We start from the raw sequence: 20,628 nt of genomic DNA on the forward strand, positions 1-20,628 counted from the left end.
TTTCTCTCATTATTCATATAATTTCTTTATGCATTAAAAATCTTAAAAAATATATAACAATTAATCAAATTTTTGTATAATTAAATAAAAATACATTGAAGTACATTGGTATATCCTCGCATGCTTCAAAATGGAAAATCTAATTTTCTTAGTTTTTAAGTTGTGTAACTAAATTTTGATAGGTTGATTTTTTATCACTTGAAATGTTATTGGTTTTCGCTTTCATTGCATTAGTCACTCTCTAAAACCCTTTTGCTCCCCCCCCCCCCACCCAGCGGCGGTGGCAGCGGCACTCTCTCTCTCTCTCTCTCTCATATTTCTCTCTTTGGCATATCTTTCTCTTTGGTAAGTCATTCTTGCACCCCAAGAATCACTAAACATTCCAATTGGTCAATTTTCAGCTCATAGCTAAGAAATTCTAAATTTTCCTATTCATCGAACATGTATATATCTATTACATCCACATTTTTTACTTTATATGATATGGGAGATTTTCAATATTGAATTTTGTTTTGTATTTCTCCTACATTTATTTTTTTTTTCCTTGAATTTTTAAATGTCATAAAGGTCCTATTATTTAAAACTCCTAATTTATACATTCTTACCATTATTTATCCAGCCTTTTCTCTCACCTATTTTGTTCAATTTATAAGATCAAACCTCCTTAATGCATACTTCCTCTTCTTCAACTATAAATTAATTTTTCCTACTTTCTATAAATTTATATGTTAGATTCTACTAAGATTAACTTTTACAATAGTTTTTGGCAACTTAGTTTCTCTCTCCTCTCTATTTTTTACAATACGTTTAGCTCTTATTATATTGTTTGATATTACATATGCATTGTATCAATGTTGATTTTAAGTGTTTTTAATTTTTATTTTTCCTGGTTTAAGTGTTTTGATTCAACTTTGCTTAATGATTGTCATTCTCTTCAACGGCCCTTGATTTATTTTATTTTTCCCCTCAAAACATTTCTTTACTTACTACGCCCTTCCTCGTCTCTAGGTACTTAGGTATCCACCGTAAGTCTTTCTTCATTTGGGTCAAGTTGATGTTCACCTATGTGTATCAAGCTCATTCATGGGCTCCTCTGGTGCTAACAAGTAGTATAAGAGCCAATGATTCGTAACTTCGGACAACACAAGAGCGTAAAATTGAAGTGTGAAACTAATTTTCTTGACATGCTAACAGTTGGAGAACCAAGTGTGTGACTAAAATCAATAAGGAACATCTAGGTCTGGTATGGATCCGAAGAAGGTCAAGACGTGGGAGGTAGGATTGGTTTAGAGGCACGTGGAATGCAATCCGAGGCATGTAAGGCGCCTGTGGTTAGGTCCACTTGAGCAACTATTGGGGAATTGGGGTTACTCCCATAAGGGAGATGGTTTACGTTCAAAGGAAAGCAGTTGGAACACACAAGTGAGGAGTAGATTGTTAAGAATTTCACTTGTAAGTTTGTCCCACATTGGAAAAATTGAGTGGATGATGGGTGCTTATATACATGGTTGCGCCCAAGATCCATTAGGCTTAAGCTTTTTGGTCAAGTTGGTGTTCACCCATTTGTATCAAGCTCACACATGGGCTCCTCCGGTGCTAACACTTTATACTTTAAAGATATGATATACCCTCCTAAGGCGCTGCTAAATGGAAGGATCTTATCAACATCCATGAATGATAAATCATAGATCAAACCGTCTAATCATAAAAATTGGGTGCTATCATATCATATCATATAGCTTTGTATTGGCTAAGCTCACAAGTTGGAGATAAGTAGACTCAAACCGCTAACACCCGCTATTAGCCTTGGTGGTTATGTAATATTTATTGTCATGTTTTGATGATATCAATCCATTAGTCATTCTAGGTGAACTTATCTTTGCATGTCAAGCCATGATTAGTACAAACTTATATGCAAAGATTAAGTAAAATCTTAATAAGTTAGACATCATAAAAAAAAAAGGGAAATTTGTTAGCCTTGGTGGCTACATAATCATATTTAATGTGTTTTGATGATATTAACATATTTGTGGTTCCTAATGAATTACATATTTGTAGATCATGTTTAGTACAGGTACAAGTGACAAATACATGAAGTACTGGATCAAAGGCAAAGATCGGACTGAGTTGACATCGAGAAGGAAAGATCAAAAGGACACTCACTTGAAAAGGACTCAAGCGTATCCAAGGAAGTTTAATGCAGAATTATATGTAATAAGGAGTGTTTGAGGTAGTATATTTTATAACACTTGTGATTTTGTTTCATGCATGATTTCTGAACAAGAGTTGAGCAAAATGCACATGCATATTAGGACACAAGAGTATTAGAATTTCACTAAGTCATAAATTCAACACTCATGGTTTTCAAAGATAAAAACAAAGAGGTGGACAAAAGAATCCTATACTCAAATATGTTTTCATAAAGGACAAGTTTTCAACATCTTAGTAAATATTGCAAACTTTTATATACTTTGTTGACTTTGTGAATCTGATCTCTATTTAATGCTAACAAAACACAGTGAACTTATGTGTGTATTTAGCATGTGCACAGGTCCACAATTAAGATCACATATAAAGGACAAGGAGAATAGAAGCCAAGACGGATAATACAAATACACCCGACGTACTTCATAGAGTGAAGAGCAAGAAGACTGAAGACATTTGTTTCTTATTGTAACCACATTTAGTTTTCGGGTCTGTAATAATGGACTGTAACTTTTGCATGTTGTGCATGATAGGGAATATGCTTAAGAGGCCTTAGAATGATCATAGGAATCATCACCCATATAACCTAAAATTCCTTATGCTTAATTACTTTGGGTTGATGAAACATTGAGACCAAAACAAGACTTAAATGCACATTTTAAGTGGTCTCGGTCGATCAAACTGAAGTCAACATTTTGACTTTGCTCGATTGACCGTCCGAAAATAAACTTAACACTTACAGTCGACCGAACTAACATGTGGGTGACTCTCAACAACCTGGTCGACCAAACCATTAGTTCAAAACTGACTTGGTCGACCGAACCTTAGAAAATGGTCAACCAAACCTGCCTTGGTCGATCGAACCTCGAAGGGTTCAAAATCGCCTTGATACAGTCGACTATATCTCCAGTTCAAAATGGCCATGGTCGATCGAACTCAATAATATGGTCGACCGAACCTTAAATATGGTCGACTAAAACCTCTCGGGTTGAAAAATTTTTACTGCAATAAATCAGGATTAATTTTAATTAAACTCAATTAAAATTTTTCGAAAATACCCAGCGTGTCCCCAATGTTTTTTTTTTCCCGACTTTATATATACCTCCTCATTTGTCATAATTAAGATAAGATTAGAGTTTTAAATTAGCCAATTTGCTCTGAAAATTTTATTGGGCTAAATCATTCATACTCCCATATTTTTCAAACATATTGCCAAAATCTCTTTCATACACTCATCTAGCCATTTATTTTGAGAGAGATTAGTTTTTCATATTCATGTTACAAGCTTAAACTCTCCCACACTTGCATTCGATTGTGTATTGATTTTTGGAGAGTAGCTTAAAGTTTTTCCCATTATATTTCACTTATAAATATTGGATTGGGAAAAACTCTTATTTGGCTTAACATCTCATAAGCTTGCTTTGTGCTTTAACAAAATTATTTTTAGCAAGCTTAAACTCTAATATCTATTGTGTTTTACATTTGAAAATATATTATTGTGATATTTGTTTAGGGTTGTAAAGACTTTTTGACTATTCAAATAACAAGCATATTATCTTGAAATCAAAAGTTTCACTCTCACATATACACATTGACATACATATTGTTGAGAGTTAACACATTGGTTAACAAAATCTCACTTGAACTTCACGTCATATCATTTGTGAGTGCATTAATTGCATCGTGTGTATTGGTACATATCTGCTTGTATTAGAAGCAATCTGGTTGTATAAAATATTTCATTAGAATATTTGTTGTATTTTCAAAGTGTGATCGGAAGAGGGAGACTTTTCCTGTGAAAAGTCTCGGACTGGTTGAGACCGGGTTAAGAGAACTAGGAGCACCATTCTAGTAAGGTGTTGTAAACAGTGTCGCTCCACCCGTGAAGTGAGCAACTAGTGGAATCCTCTTACTTATGAGCTTGAGACGGGGACGTAGGTAGTATTGGCCGAACTCCGATAACATACCATGTGTCTGCTTTTAAATTTCCTGCACTTTATATTCCTACACATGTATGTTATATTCAATTGATTGTGAATGTTGTGCATGAACTAATTGTTGGGCTTGTGTGGAGCCTAGTTGTGTTAAATTTGGAGGATGACCCGACCTTTATTTAATAAGAGATTTCTATCCTAAGGCTTAGTCCATGGAGCGAAGGCTTGGGCCCATTCGGAACGGAACCCTATGCACAACATATAAAAGGATTATTTTTGAGTGATTAGGGTTTGTGGTTGTACTTGCGAGAGAGCGAGAGGGAGAGCATTGTATCACCGCACTCACTGTGTTTTCTTCCTGATAATATTGAAATCCCTACAACTCCGTGGACGTAGGCAAAATTGCCGAACCACGTAAATATTGTCTTGTGCGTGTGATTGATTTTTCTTTGGCGTGTATTCTTTCTCTATTTTTTTCTCATTGGTTTTGGGAATTTGTTCTTAATTCCCAACACTAATTTCTTCATATTATATTTATCTGCGCAAATTGGTATTTGCTTAGACAGACCCTAGGTTGTGTTATACTGCTGCTGGAATTTGAATTGACCTAGTAAAAAAAATTTTAATACCTAATTCACCCCCCTCTTGGGAATACACCAATTTCAACATACTTAGTCCCAGTTTTGCCAAAACATATGTCCTAAAGCCTCAAGAAATTCAAGTATATTTTTATAAAGAACATATTAGCATATATGATATCAAAAGAGCTTTCAAATGTGTTTTCATAAATAAGATATCTTATATTTAAAGGAAAATATCTCTTGGGCAAGTATTAAACATCATTAGAATTAATATCTTTCATATACTTTTGTCCAATAATGGTTTAAATCATTAAAAAGCTTTTTGATATGAAAAAACAGGGCATTAGTCGATCAATGGGGTGCATTCATCGACTAATTAAACCAGTAGCCTAATTGAATTTTTGCTGAGGCCAATCGTCGATGAATGGCATTGAATCATCGAAAAATTGGGGAGACTCGTTGACGAATTTTTTCAGTAGCCAAACGAGTTTTCAACCCAAGTGACTTGTTGACTAAAATGGGTTTTCCGTCGATGACTAAGGGTGACTTGTCGACAAATCGGGTACACTCGTCGACGATTAACATTGAGACCCAAACACCAACGACTAGAAAACGGCTAGATCCCAATCCGATATTTTGGGATTCACTCCCAACGGTCATACAATGGTTAGCTCACCTTTTTGGCTATAAATACAAGTCCATGGACTTGATTTAATAAGTTTTTGAGGGTTTACAAGTTTTTAGTGAAAAATATATCTTAAACATCAACCCTAAGCACTTTGAATTTTAGTTCATATTCACAAGTGCTCAATTTCTCTCTTGCTCTCCAATCTTGTTTGATTCATTACTTGAGAACATAGTGTGAGATTTGATTTGTATTTGATATCAACTCAATATGGAACATTTTATTGTGATCATCTTCTTGTTGCAAAAGGTTCTTTGTGCACCAAGTTGTAAGGTTCTTTGTGAACCATTTGGTGAAGGTTCTTGGTGAACCGATTTGCAAGGCTTCTTGGTGAACCTTGTGACTCTTGGTGAGCCGTGGGACTTGTTCTCGTGTAAAGGCTCTTGGTGAGAGTTGGGGGATTGATTCTCTTGTTGTAAGGCTTCTCCACCGGTGACAGAGCTTATAGTGGATTGTGGAATCTTTGAGTTGGTCTCAAGGCGTGGACGTAAGCTTGGTGCCGAACCACTTTAAAATACCGATGTTAAGCTTCTCTACTCTACTCTTGATTATTTTTCTTGGGCATGATTTACATTTCATATATTGTAATATTATTGCTTGTATCTTATTAAGAATTTTATTTTGTAGAGAAAGTTGAAAATACGCGAAAGAGTCCATTCACCCCCCTTCTTGACTCTATATACTCCCGAGCCGACGAGTGGTACATACCACACTTTCACCCTTCACAAGGTAAACCACCGCCTCTATGGTCCTCAATTGATTCTACCATAGAGGCCAATGATAGACTATACTCCCCTCCCCCCCCCCCCCCCCAAAACACAATTTTCATCTTCTCTAGATTCTTTTGATAATTGGTACTGTTGTTTGTGGTGTGACTCTTATACTTTGGATTTCATAAACAAAGAAGAAAGAAAAACATGAAGGGGTAGCACTGTAAGGGCTCGTCGATGAGTGCCCTGTAATCGTCGATGAGGAGATAGCAAGGACTCATTGACAAGTGTTATGTGCTCGTCAACGAGAAGATCCCGAGAGGCCCAAAAGTTCAGAGTTTCTGAGATACCAAGAGCAGAAAAATGGGATCGTCAATGAGTGGAATGATCCGTCGACAAGTGTTCTTGGTCTCGTCGATGAATTCGTTGTTCTCATCAACGAGAAGTTCTAGGTTGCGGACAGTTTTTAAATTTTGAATTTGAATATTGGGGTGGTTGGGTAAACGGAGGGAAACCTTTGAGAGAGTTTTATATATGTCATTTTGGGCATGTATTGAGAGGTGTGTGATCATTTAAGAAGTGTATTGTGTACTTTGTAATTTCCATAGTAAAATTTGTGTGTCATTGCTTCTGTGGATGCAGGCTTTGTCAAACCACGTAAATCTTGTTGTTGTTCTTATTCTGGTTGTGTTGCATTTACTTGTTAATTGTTTTTTATTCTGCTGTGCATCGTAAGTATTCGATTCATATCTCAACAGATACTAATTTTTTTTTTTTTTGTTTATTCTTTTGTTGAGTTGATGCAATATGCTACAATCAAATTAAAAAGTTTGGATTTGTATTTAAATGATTTAGGGTGAGTTTGACTCCTTTTTTTTTGCCTCAACTTCTCTTTTTATAAGTAAAAGTTAGATTTATCATAATTGGTAATTATCTTTTTTGGGAGTTTTTAAAAATTAGGGATTTGAAACTTTTAAAGGTAAAAAACTAACTTTTTTGTTAGAAGATAAACCTATTCTGTGGACGTTCCTAATAATTTTTAATGTTATAAAGCTATGCACTCACCTCTCCCGCTCTCTCTCGCCTATTTTTTTTTTCCTTCTTTTTTTATAACCCAAATAAAAAAACTTAGGACTCATATTGGTAATGATATTGTTTTATACAAAAAAAAATTGATAAATAATTTAATAACCATTTCAAATCATATTATAATATGTTAATATCTAAAAACTATGTTATTAATACGAAGTTTAGTTTTTGATAAATAATTTAATAAAAATACTCATAAATTAACATACCTATTTTAATCATTTCAAACATTTTAGTCAACTTATAGCCTTTTTACCAAACACTGGACATCCATTTTTTTTTTATTTCGATAACTTATTTTTCACAAAGGAGTCAAACAACTTTTATAGTTATTTGAAAAGCTCTTTTTTATCAGCTCCTTTTAAAAATTCCTTTTGAAAAGTCACAAGGGGGAGGGGGAACTAAGCCTTAAGGGATAAAATTGTAAGAGACACAAGGGTCTTCAAGTTGTACACTATTTATAAATAAATCTTATTGTATTTTAGGAATTGTAAGAATTATTTTGTTCTATTATGCACGTTTTTTAATACAACTATCATTTGATATCATCAAATTCTTCTTCTTCTTCTTCTTGCCCATTCAAAGTTATAAGTCAATTATTTTTATGTGAGGTATGCTCCATTTATTGTTCCTCCTTCTCCTCCTCCTCCTCCTCTTCTTCTTGTCCTATAATTTATCATGCCTTTTCTCTCACCCATTTGTTCAATTTATAAGATTAAACCTCCTTAATATATACTTTCTCTTCTTCAACTATAAATTACTTTTTCCTACTTACTGTAAATTTATATGTTAGATTCTAGTAAAATTAACTTTTACAATAGTTTTTGGCAACTTAGTTTCTCTCTCCTCACTATTTTTTACTATGTTTTTTGGAATAATCCCAGAAAAGGATATAGAAGATTAGTGGAGTGATTTCAAAAAAAAAAAAATTATTAATTAATTGGATTTAAAAAAATAATAATAATAATAATTAAAATTTATTTTTATTTTTATTAATAAAATATATTATTATTAATATTAATTAAATATATTATTATTATTATTATTATTATTATTATTATTATTATTCTCCTGAAGCTTAGATTCAATTTTCTTTCTTTTGGTTTTCTTTGTTGGTTCTTTCTTATTCTTCCTCTTCTTCTTCTTCTTCTTCTTCTTCTTCTTCTTCTTCTTCTTCTTTGTTTCTTCTTCTTTTTCCTGCTCGCAAACACTCTTTCTCTCCTCTCATTCTCTCTCCCTCTCTCCTCGATTTCATGATGGATTTTCGCCCAATCAAAAATCAAATGATACCATTGGATTCCATTCTCTGCTGCCGTCATTTCCACCGGAGCGGATCGGTGGTAAGAGTGGAGTAGACGTATTTCCTAAGGTAAGTCAATTTCCTTCTTTAATTTCTTACAAATTATAAGCCCAATCGATAAATGGACACCACCACGAGAATCTAGGGATGATTCTCTACAAGTCTAGCGGGACGGATTTCTCATGGGGTCGTCGTGGGCAAAATCCCAAATTTGGGGTACGAGGGTTATTAAAGAGTTTATTTTTAATTAATTAGTATGAATTTAGAAATGCTAAAATATTGAGCATTTGGGGTTAAAGTAGGATTTCTGAAATTTAGGGTCTGGGTGAGCGCCGTGGGTGTAATTTTGGGACCCGCAGGCAAAATTCAGAAAATTAAATGGGAGTGTTAAATAATAGTTTAAATGATAATTTGGGGTATATGGAGCTTAGGGAAGGTTAGTTGAGTATTGTTTTGGGGGAAATGAGTTAATTAATTTAGGAAAAATACAAATTTCAGGAGTTGAATTTCGGTCGCCAAGGGCATAGGATTTAGGGTTCTAGCGAGACTCTCAGTAAGTTAGGTAAGAAGAATAAATTATAGCAGTGTTTTTAGAATTATTATTTGAATTAATATGTGAAAATGAGCTTATAATATTTTATCTGAAAATTATTATGAGATAAATATCAGATAAATTGTGTGGCATTTGAGTAATTTTAAATTGTGATATTTTGGAGTGTGAAAATAATATGTTATGAATATTAGATGAAAAATATGTGGCACATGACATGTGTTGAAAATGTGAAATAAAATGATGGGTATTTTCTGAGAAAATATTGAAATGAGAATGATTGATGTGATTAGTGAAAAATAATGAAATGTGATATATATGTGAGTGGAAACTATTTGCATGAGAAATGAGTTTGTACAAATTATTGATATGAGTATTTTGGGAAAAAGTGAAAAATACGTGAAATATGATATATATTATTACGAGATGATGAAATGTGCACAGAAAATGATGAGAATATTTATATTGAACTGAATTGTGATATACTGGAATATAATTGATAGAATGTCAATACCGCATAATGATTACGGGTATTGGATAATAAACCCTGTTGGATGGTTATGATATTGAGCACGGTATCGTTGCTAGTGGTGTTAGTGCAACCAGACGGACTCTTGGAACGTGTGACGTGACAGTCGACTGTGTCATTTTGTAGGGTTGTGGCTCCCCTGAGTTCGGATCAGGGTTATAGGTCGGCCAGTCGTACTACAGACGCGATATGTGATATGATACTTTGATCTAACCATGTCGGCCAACAGCGGTTAGATCTAACCTTCGAGCCGCACAACCTTGACCATGGGGGGAAGATGGCGTGGATAGAAAGATCCTCAGGGTGGCCATGAGTTACAGACGCGATGTTGGTATTTGATACCGAGGATACTCATGAGACGGAAAGTAAAATGAAAATGAAAAGTGAAAGAATGATAAAATTTGCTAAAATGAAAAATGAAAGAAAGAATGGAAATTAAGAAATGGAACCGTGTGAGTTAATAAAATAAATAATTGGGGCAAAGTGAAATTCTCCGCCTGAGGGCTTACTGAGTAAGGTGAGTGCCCTGATAGGTATCAGATGTGATCATGCCTGACTGCATAACGTGTTAGGGCAGAGGGAAGCTACCTGTATGGACGGGCAATCTTCCTTATTCTCAGGAATTTCGCGGGTAATTATGTGTGTTGGAAATGAATAAACTTGAGAAATGGTTTTAAAGCTTATAAAAGCTTGTGTTGTATATCTATATGATTATGTGAATGTGAATATCAGTGTATTTTCTCATATGAAATGTTGTTTTGAAAAATAAAACATGTTATAACTGAACTCAAATGGTCACACACTATAAATAATTTATTCCTTCTTACTGAGATGTGTCTCACCCAAATTATTTAAATTTTTCAAGGAACAGGGATAAACCAGGTGATAGAGTTTCGTGATAGTAAGGAGCTGGAACCCTGATATACAGGGTGAGTTTGGACTTGGGGGGTGTGATTCCCTAAGGTTGTATCGTTTTTGGGTATGATATAGTATTGTGTAAATATGTATGTTAGTACTCTGGATATTGTATTATGGATGATATGATTATACTGTCTTCCGCTGTTAGGTTTTATAAATAAAATAACTTTTACCCGGTACCCAATGCGGGTCGGGTCGTATGGATGTTGTCGATGACGTGTAATTTATTTATTATTTTTTATGAAAAAAAAATTGGTACAAAAATCGGGGCATCACAGTTTGGTATCAGTGTCTAGGTTGTTAGGTTTTGTATACTTTAGTAGACTGTGGAATACAATACCAGAGTATAGGAATGGATTTTGAGGGAAATAGGAGATGGGTAGATTGAAATGTGAGTTAGTGGTTGTTAGAGAGTGAGGTGAGAATTTAGGATTCTATCTTGCGGCTTAGAGGCAGGAGTACCAGGGTTGTTTCTGTGTTTTTCCTGGGGTGACGATTTCAGGAAAACCATGGATACTATTGCTAGGTCTTGTTTCTGAGTGGTAGGACCGAATATTAAATGGGGATTAAAGATGTGGATAGAAGAGTAATTTATGAGTTATAGCAGTCTATGGGTTGTTGGATAGTTATTGTATGCTGAGATTAGTACTCTCCTGGCAGGATGGATCCGGGGAACAGTAACACGAATGCGGGAGGTGGTGGAGTAGGACTTTCCAGTATGGGTAATGCAGACCCTGACGCGGTGTTGTGTAGCGTCACTCAGCACGTGATGGCTGAGATGGTTAGGAGTTCGGGGGAGCGGAGCTGCACGATCGAGCAATTCACGCGTATGCGACCCCCATCTTTTGCTGGAGGAGCAGACCCACTAGTAGCAAAGAATTGGGTTTAGGGCATAGAGGACATACTGGCAGTCCTCTCATGTACAGATGAGCAGAAGGTATTATTTGCCACGTTTAAATTGATCGGGGAAGCAAAGCGCTAGTGGAGGTCAGTGAGATTACTTGAGGAGTAGAGGCCTGACCCTGTAGCGATGACGTGGACTCGCTTCAGTGAGATTTTATTCGAGCGGTACTTTCCTTCTACAGTCAGGAGTGCAAAGGCATCAAAGTTTCTGTATCTGACACAAGGGTCTATGACGGTACAGCAGTACACAGTAAGGTTTGTTGAGCGGTCCCGGTTCGCCCCATATATGGTGTCAGATGAGGAGAGGAAGGCGAGGAAGTTTGAGGAGGGCCTGAGACAGAACTTGTATGAGCAGGTAGTAGGTTTCCGAGCTTAGACCTTCTTGGAGATAGTGGATAGGGCTGCGATGATTGAGAGCAGCATACAGAGAGGTGCAGCAGCCTAGAGCCAGAGGAAGATATGATAGCAGAGGAAGACGACGACAGGGAGGAGGAGAGTGAGCAGTGCTGGGCAGACAAATGCCCCCTCCTTGTCCAAGATGTTTGAGGAAGCACCTAAGAGAGTGCCGAGCGAGGGAGGTTGTCTGCTATCAGTGCCACCAGTCTGGGCATATCGCGAGGAACTGTTAAGCACCGCCAGCGGTAGCGGCTGCTCCTTGACTATACAGAGGAGGCTACCAGGCACCTCGAGGTGGACAGTAGAGGAATACTACTCCAGCACGAGTGTATGCACTGACGCTGAGAGATGCTGAAGCAGCAGGAGATGTGGTGACAGGTACTGTTTCAATACCATCATTTAAAGCTACTGTCCTTTTTTATTCTGGGGCGACGCATTCTTTTATCACCCGGGAATATGTTAAATTGTGTGGGTTTGAGCCTCAGCAATTAGATATTAGTCTGTCTGTTGCTACGCCGACTGGGGCTATTGGGATATATAGAAAGGTACTCAGGGACTGTCTAGTGAATATTCAGGGGAGGCCTTTTTAAGCTAATCTAGTGGTTCTTGATATGCATGGGTTTGAGGTAATCTTGGGTATGGATTGGCTAGCTACCCACTATGCTAGCATTGATTGCCATCAGAGAGAGGTAGTATTCAGACCTCTAGAGGGACAGGAGTACAGATTTGTGGGATCACGTTTGCGCACCCCACCTCAGTTACTATCTGCTATTCAGGAACTTGGATTGCTATTAGAAGGTTGTCAGGGATATTTAACCTGGGTGAAGGCAGTATCCGAAAGGGAGCTGAGGGTGGAGGATATCCCAGTGGGGAGGAACTTTCCTGATGTATTTCCCGAGGATTTACCGGGACTACCTCCTGATCGTGAGGTAAAGTTCGTTATTGATTTGGTTTTGGGGATAGCGCCGATTTCGAAGGCGCCATATAGAACGGCACAGGCAGAGCTGAAAGAATTGAAAAAGTAGTTGCAGGAGCTGTTAGATAAGGGGTTTATTCAGCCTAGTGCGTCGCCCTGGGGAGCACCGATTTTGTTTGTGAGGAAGAAGGATGGTTCGATGAGGTTGTGCATCGACTACAGGGAAATAAACAAAGTGACTATCAAGAATAAATACCCGCTCTCGCATATCGATGATTTGTTTGACCAATTACAGGGGACACAGATCTTTTCGAAGATAGATTTACACTCTGAGTATCATTAGATGAAATTCAGGGCGGAAGATGTTCTGAAGACGGCATTTAGAACACAGTATGACCATGAATTTCTAGTTATGCCATTTGGCTTGACGAATGCTCCTGCAGTGTTTATGGATTTGATGAACAGGGTTTTCACTAGTACTTGGATTAGTTTGTGGTAGTATTTATTGATGATATACTGGTGTATTCGAAGAGCCCGAAGGAGCATGAGGAGCATCTGAGTATAGTGCTTTAGGTATTGCGAGAGAAGAAGTTTTATGCGAAGCTCAAGAAGTGTGAGTTCTGGTTGGAACAGGTTACCTTCCGTGGACAAGTTATATCCAGGGGTGGTATTTATGTTGATCCGAGTAAGATTGAGGCGGTAGTAGATTGGGTACGACCAAAGAAAGTGCACGATATCAGGAGTTTCCTAGGATTGGCTGGGTACTACCGCAGATTTGATGAGGGCTTCTCTAGGCTGTCAGACCCATTGACTAGATTGACCAGGAAGGGAGTGAAGTTTGAGTGGTCTGAGGAATATGAACAAAGCTTTTAAGAATTGAAGCAGTGACTCATCACTGCGCCTGTGTTGAAGATTCCTTCAGGAGAAGAGGGGTTCTTAATTTACAGTGATGCATCCCATAAAGGGCTCGGATGCGTGTTGATGCAGCAAGAGAGAGTGATAGTCTATGCCTCACGACAGTTGAAAGAATATGAAAAGAACTACCTTACCCATGATCTAGAATTGGCAGCGGTTGTTTACGTGCTGAAGATTTTAAGGCACTATCTATATGGGGTTAGGTGTGAAATATTTACTAACCATAAGAGCTTAAAGTATTTCTTCACGCAAAAGGAATTAAATATGAGGTATAGGAGATGACTGGAGCTAATAAAGGATTACGACTGCATTATCAGCTACCACCTAGGAAAGGCTAATATGGTTGCTGATGCTTTGAGCTGGAAATCAGTGGATTCATCTGTATCTGCAGTGGAGATTCAGCATCCGATGGTGTGGAGACGGTAGAGGGCGATCACCAGGCATTCACTACTAACTTGGTTTTGCATCCAACTCTATAGGAGAGGATTAAAGTAGCTCAGAGGAATAATGCAGAACTAGTAGAGCTTATGGGGAAGGTACAGGTGGTCAGGAAACCGAGTTCAGCATCTCAGATGATGGAGCCTTGTGATTCCGTACCAAGTTATGCATTCCTACCGATCCTGAGATCAAGAAAGTTATTCTGGAGGAAGCACATCGGTCTCTGTATACTGTACATCCAAGTCGCATTAAAATGTATAGGGATCTTCAAGAGTCCTTTTGGTGGAGCAACATGAAGAGGGAGATAGCTCAGTTTGTGGTTCAGTGTTTGACGTGTCAGCAAGTGAAGGCTGAGCATCAGAGACTGGCTGGATCATTGCAGCCACTCCACATTCCTGAGTGGAAGTGGAAGCATATAGCGATGGATTTCATCATAGGATTGCCGCCGACATTGCATGGACAGGATGCTATTTGGGTAGTGGTGGATCAATTGACAAAGACTGCCCACTTTGTGCCGATCAGAGTTAGTTACTCCATGGACAAATTAGCTGAGTTATATATCCAGAAGATAGTTAGGCTCCACGGCGTCCCAGTGTCCATAGTTTCAGACAGAGACCCACGGTTCACATCTCGTTTTTGGAAGAGTCTGCAAGGGACCATGGGTTTTCAGTTGTCATTCAGCACAACTTTTCATCCTCAGACAGATGGGTATACGGAGAGGATGATACAGATTCTGGAGGATATGCGGCGAGCATGTGTGCTGGACTTTGGAGGTTGTTGGTGCACTATTTGCCACTGGTCGAGTTTGCGTATAACAACAGCTACCAGGCCAGCATTGGGATGACACCGTATGAGGCGCTGTATGACAAGAGGTGCCGATCCCCATTATTCTGGGATGAGATCGGGGAGAGACAGATATTGGGGCCAGAGCTGATACAGTAAACTCAAGATAAAGTCAGACTCATCAGAGACAGGATCCGAACAGCACAGAGCTTGCAAAAGAGTTCTGCAGATACTCGCCAGCGAGAATTGAAGTTTGACATAGGAGACCACGGTGTTCCTCCGCCATAAGTGAGGGTAATTAATAAAATTTGGGTGTTTTCTTTTTAAGGATGGAAAGCTGATGAATAAGAAAATTTTGAGGACGAAATTTTTATAAGGAGGGAAGAATGTAATAACCCCAAAAAAGGATATAGAAGATTAGTGGAGTGATTCCCAAATAATGATAATAATAATAATAATAATAATAATAATAATAATAATAATAATAATAATAATAATTAATCAATTAATTAATTAATCGGATTTAAAAAAAAGAAAAAAAATAATAATTAAAATTTATTTTTATTTTTATTAATAAAATATATTATTATTAATATTAATTAAATATATTATTATTATTATTATTATTCTCTTGAAACCAGAAGCTTCAGGAGATTCAATTTTTTTTCTTTTGGTTTTCTTTTTTGGTTCTTTCTTCTTCTTCTTCTTCTTCTTCTTCTTTTTCCTGCTCGCAGACACTCTCTCTCTCCTCTCATTCTCTCTCCCTCTCTCGATTTCGTGATAAATTTTCGCCCGATTTAAAATCGGAAGATACTGCTGGACTCCATTCTCCGCTGCCGTCATTTCTATCGGAGCGGATCGGTGGTAGGAGCGGCGTAGACGTATTTCTTAGGGTAAGCCAATTTCCCTTTTTTCTTTAATTTCTTGCAAATTGTAAGCCGAATCAACGAACGGACACCACCACGAGAATGTAGGGATGATTCTCTACAAGTCTAGCGGGACGGAATTCTCGTGGGGTCGTCGTGGGCAAAATCCCAAATTTGGGGTACAGGGGTTATTAAAGAGTTTATTTTTAATTAATTAGTATTAATTTAGAAATACTAAATTATTGAGCATCTGAAGTTAAAGTAGGATTTCTGAAATTTAGGGCCCGGATGGAGCGCAGCGGGTGTAATTTTGGGACTCACAGAAAAAATTCAGAAAATTAAGTGGGAGTGTTAAATAATGGTTTAAATGATAATTTGGGGTATATGGAGTTTAGGGAAGGTTAGTTGAGCATTGTTTTGGGGGAAATGAGTTAATTAATCTAGGAAAAATACAAATTTCAGGAGTTGAATTTCGAGCGCCAAAGGCGTAGGATTTGGGGTTCTAGCGAGACTCCCAGTAAGTCATGTAAGAGGAATAAATTATAGCAGTATTTTTAGAATTATTATTTGAATTAATATGTGAAAATGAGCTTATGATATTTTTTCTGAAAATTATTATGAGATAAATATCAGATAAATTGTGTGGCACTTAAGTAATTTTAAATTGTGATATTTTGGAGTGTGAAAATAATATGTTATGAATATTAGATGAAAAATATGTGGCACATGACATGTGTTGAAAAATGTGAAATATAATGATGGGTATTTTCTAAGAAAATATTGAAATGAGAATGATTGATGTGATTAGTGAAAAATAATGAAATGTGATATTTATATGTGAGTGAAAATTATTTGCATGAGAAATGAGTTTGTACAAATTATTGATATGAGTATTTTGGGAAAAAGTGAAAAATACGTGAAATATGATATATATTATTACGAGATGATAAAATGTGCACAAAAAATGATGAAAATATTTATATTGAGCTTAATTGTGATATACTGGAATATAATTGATGGAATGCCAATACAACATAATGATTGCGGGTATGTGATAGTAAACCCAGTTGGATGGTTATGATATTGAGCATGGTACTGTTGCTAGTGGTGTTAGTGCAACCACACGGACTCTTGGAGTGTGTGACGTGACAGTCGACTGTTCCATTTTGTAGGGTTGTGGGTCCCTTGAGTCCGGATCAGAGTTATCGGGCGGCCAGTCGTACTACAGACGCGATATGTGATATGATACTTTGATCTAACCGGGTCGGCCAACCGCGGTTAGATCCAGCCTTCGGGCCGCACAACCTTGACCATAGGGGGTAGCATGGCGTGGATAGAAAGATCCTCAAGGTGGCCATGAGTTACAGACGCGATGTTGGTATTTGATACCAAGGATACTTATGAGCTGGAAAGTAAAATGGAAACGAAAAGTGAAAGAATGATAAATTTGGCTAAAATGAAAAATGAAAGAAAGAATGGAAATTAAGAAATAAAGAATGATAAAATTGAGAAATGGAACCGTGTGAGTTAATAAAATAAATAGTTGGGGCGAAGTGAAACTCTTCGCCTGAGGGCTTACTAAGAAAGGTGAGTGCCCTGATCGATATCAGATGTGGTCATTCCTGGCTGCATAACGTGTTAGGGCAGAGGGAAGCTACCTGTATGGGCGGGCAATATTCTATATTCTCAGGAACTTCGCGGGTAATTATGTGTGTTGGAAATGAATAAACTTGAGAAATGATTTTAAAGCTTATAAAAGCTTATGTTATATATCTATATGATTATGTGAATGTGAATATCAGTGTATTTTCTCATATGAAATGTTGTTTTGAAAAATAAAACATGTTATAACTGAACTCATATGGTCACACACTGTAAATAATTTATTCCTTCTTATTGAGATGTGTCTCACCCAAATTATCTAAATTTTTCAGGGAACAGGGATCGACCAGGTGATAGAGCTCCGTGATAGTAGGGAACTGGAACCCTGATATATAGGGTAAGTTTGGACTAGGGGGTGTGATTCCCTAGGGTTGTATCGTTTTTGGGTTTGAGATAGTATTGTGTAAATATGTATGTTAGTACTCTGGATATTGTATTCTGAATGATATGATTATACTGTCTTCTGCTGTTAGATTTTATAAATAAAATGACTTTTTACCTGATACCCAATGCGGGTCGGGTCGTATGGATGTTGTCGATGACGTGTAATTTATTTATTATTGTTTATGAAAAAAAAATTGGTACAAAAATCGGGGCGTCGCACTTTTAGCTCTTATTATATTGTGTGCTATTACATATGCATTGTATTAGTGTTAATTTTAAGTGTTTTTTTTTTCCTAGCATATGTGTTTTGATTCAACTTTGCTCAATGATTGTCATTCTCTCCAACAACCCTTGATTTTTTTTATTATTCCCCTTGAAGCATTTTGTCGCTTACTACGTCCTTCCTCATCTCTAGATGCCTAGGTATCTACCGTAAGTCTTTCCTCGTTTGAATCTCGTCCTTAACTTTTTACTTTAAAGTTATGTTATACCCTCTTAAGGTGATGCTAAATGTAAGGATCTTGTCAACATCCATAAATGATAAATCATTGATCGAACTGCTCAATTAAAAAAATTGGGTGTTATCATATCATATCATATAACTTTGTATCGACTAAGTTTTTTATAATCCAGATAAAAAACTTTGCACTTATATTGGTAATGATATTGTTTTATACAAAAAAAAAAAGTTGATAAATAATTTAATAAGCATTTTAAATCATATTATTTATATATTTTAATATTTGAAAGTTATGTTATTAATACGAAGTTTAGTTTTTGATAAATAATTTAATAAAAATACTCATAAACTAGCATGCCTATTTTAGTCATTTCAAACATTTTATTCCTTATTTATAATTCCTTATTTATAATTTATAATTCCTTATTTGCACATTCTTAGCATTATTTATCCCGCCTTTTCAAACATTTTATTATTAAGTTTAGTTTTTGATAAATAATTTAATAAAAATACTCATAAACTAGCATACCTATTTTAGTCATTTCAAACATTTTATTCCTTATTTAAAATTTCTTTTTTATAATTTAAAATTCCTTATTTATACATTCTTAGCATTATTTATCCTGCCTCTTCTCTCACCCATTTTGTTCAATTTATAAGATCAAACCTCCTTAATATATACTTCCTCTTCTTCAACTATAAATCATTTTTTCCTACTTTCTATAAATTTATATATTAGATTCTAGTAAGATTAACTTTTTTTGGCAACTCAGTTTCTCTCTCCTCTCTATTTTTTACTATGCTTTAATTTAGCTCTAATTACATATGCATTGTATTAGTGTTAATTTTAAGTGTTTTTTTTTTGTCCTATCATAAGTGTTTTGATTCAACTTTGCTTACTAATTGTCATTCTCTTCAACGACCCTTAATTTCTTTTATCATTACCACACCCTTCCTCATCTTTGTATACCTAGGTATCCACCGTAAGTCTTTTCTTATTTGAATCTCGTCCTTAACTTTTTACTTTAAAGTTATTATATACTGTAACGACCTGCTTAATTAAATGGGTTTTTTTTTTATTTTTTTATACACTAATATTTTACATGCTCTGATACCATACTGGGGAAAAACCCAATCATAAACCTAGGCAGCGAAAAGCATAAACTAAATAAACATGTCCATATCATACAATATCAATACCAGAGTGCTACCATGTTTTTCCTAAAATATACACATATATCTGCTTTCCCAAAATACCCTCAACTAGCTAGGGTAATACAAAAATGCTCCCAAAAATGATACTCACTCTCTGTTAGGACACTACTGAAGCCCTTCTATTTGCGAGCCTGGTTTGCTCGCATACCTGGATCACCTGAAAAATATATCAACACTGGGATGAGCCAACGCTCAGTAAGGAGAAGTATGCTATTACTAGTGTGTGGCAAATGAGCTACTATATATATCATGAAATCTGTTTTCATATAAACACGAATAGTTGAATACAAAGTACAGTACCAATAATAATATACACCACCCCTTTTCCCTTTTGCTTAACATAGAGTATTATGGTTATAACTCAAAATACTTCTAGTGTACATAAGTAGAGTCCCTATTTCTATAAATCCGTGCATATGTAATAGTAACTGAAACTGTTCCCTGTGGCTATCTGTGTGTCATGACTTGCCCCCCCTTATGACAGGGTTGTGTGGCCCGTAGGCTGGATTTACCCTGACTGGCCAACCAGGAATAAATCACTGAACTTCATCAGTCTACCTGCCCACCTCAACCCACATCTGGATGGGGAGCCTAACCTCTTCAAGGGCCTAGGTGGTCGACCTTACCACGTATTATCTGAATAGGTGGTTGCACTAAATAAGTAACATAGTATCTATAGCAACGGTACCGTGCTCTGTAGCTACAAGTCCAACAGGGTCTGATATCATATAATATATTTCTATACATATCTATTTGATTTACCATGATTCTGAAGTAATCATAATAACCATGATGCTACAAAACGTACTGAAACCTGAATAATCATAACATGGAACTGCATATTCGTAATACTGGCATTCGTATAATCATGATACTAAAATCTGAAAAATCATGGTACTGAAGTTCACATAATCATAGTACTTGAACCAGTAAAATCATGGCACTGAAATTCATAAAAATCATGAAACTACAATTCGTAAAACATATCCCCGTACTATATACATATTCACAAGCCACACCATACTTTAATACATAATTTTCGTAAATAAATACATTGTATAATATTTAGAAATTTCCTAACATAGCATGTTTCCCTTACCTTAACTACTGGAAAGCCCCTAGGGAATACAAGCCTAACACCCGTAGGGCCTCCTACAAAACACCCTGAAACCAACATATGCCAAAACAT

The sequence above is a fragment of the Malania oleifera genome, chromosome 4 (genome assembly GCF_029873635.1).
Source record: "Malania oleifera isolate guangnan ecotype guangnan chromosome 4, ASM2987363v1, whole genome shotgun sequence".
NCBI classification, from domain to species: Eukaryota; Viridiplantae; Streptophyta; class Magnoliopsida; order Santalales; family Ximeniaceae; genus Malania; species Malania oleifera.